Genomic DNA, 914 nt, shown 5'->3' with positions numbered 1-914 from the left:
CAGCAAACACTGAGAAACCTGCGGAGCTCCTGATACACGGTGAATCCACCAGTGTTTTCACACTTATTTTCAAACCGTGGAAGCCTGAATGTGCGCCTGATGTTACAATACCAACATAACCTGGCACCAGTCCATGCTTTGGATTATTACTGAGTAGGTCTGGTATGTGCTGCGTGAGACTTCACAGTTTAGTGATGTCACTGGGGAAGTATATCCTCTTTTGTATGTTTTGCCTTTCACTTCGGCACTCTCCTCTGCTGTATGACATGTTCCCGAGTGTGCAGAATAGAAAAGTGGCAATAAAAACAGTTTTTAGAGACAGAAAGGCGGGTAAACACATTACGCGCAGCTACAGGAGACCAAATTTATTTTGCCAACGATGCCCGTGAAGGACCCTTCAGTACTAGATGGATAAGCCTGTTAGGAACGCTCTCTAAAAGGTAATAAGTAAGGAAGACTAGGTAATAAATGGTTTTTTTGCTTGCGTTCGGTCTCGGGGGATATTGTCTCAATGAATTAATATTGAAGCGGGGACTCAGGCCAGAGTTTATACCCATAAAAATCTGCAAATTATGGTCATGGTGACGAGCCACTCCATCAGCAGGGATGTTAATAATGTACAATATGCTGCTGCTAGGTTAAAGTAAATGATTATTACACCAAGGAAATATGTGAGCTAAAGTAAAGGCCCTCCACATCTCATCACATCTCAATATAAAAATATTATGTGTGGTGGCAAATACTGAAATCTACCACTCTGCATTATTCTCTGTCCTCTCTTTTATTCTGTCTCGCACACAGACACCCTTTTAGCCTTGCAGAAACCTTTGATACTCCAAATTGCTTTTTTTCCTCAATACTTTTTGAACATAGACGGAAAGTGATTTGAAAGAGCTCAGGAGGGGGAAGGAGAG

The sequence above is a fragment of the Mchenga conophoros genome, linkage group LG6, assembly GCF_057382185.1.
Source record: "Mchenga conophoros isolate Kocher_MC1m ecotype Shallow Benthic linkage group LG6, M_conophoros_male_GT1.1, whole genome shotgun sequence".
Lineage (NCBI taxonomy): Eukaryota > Metazoa > Chordata > Actinopteri > Cichliformes > Cichlidae > Mchenga > Mchenga conophoros.
Note: the sequence above shows the minus strand (reverse complement) of the source record.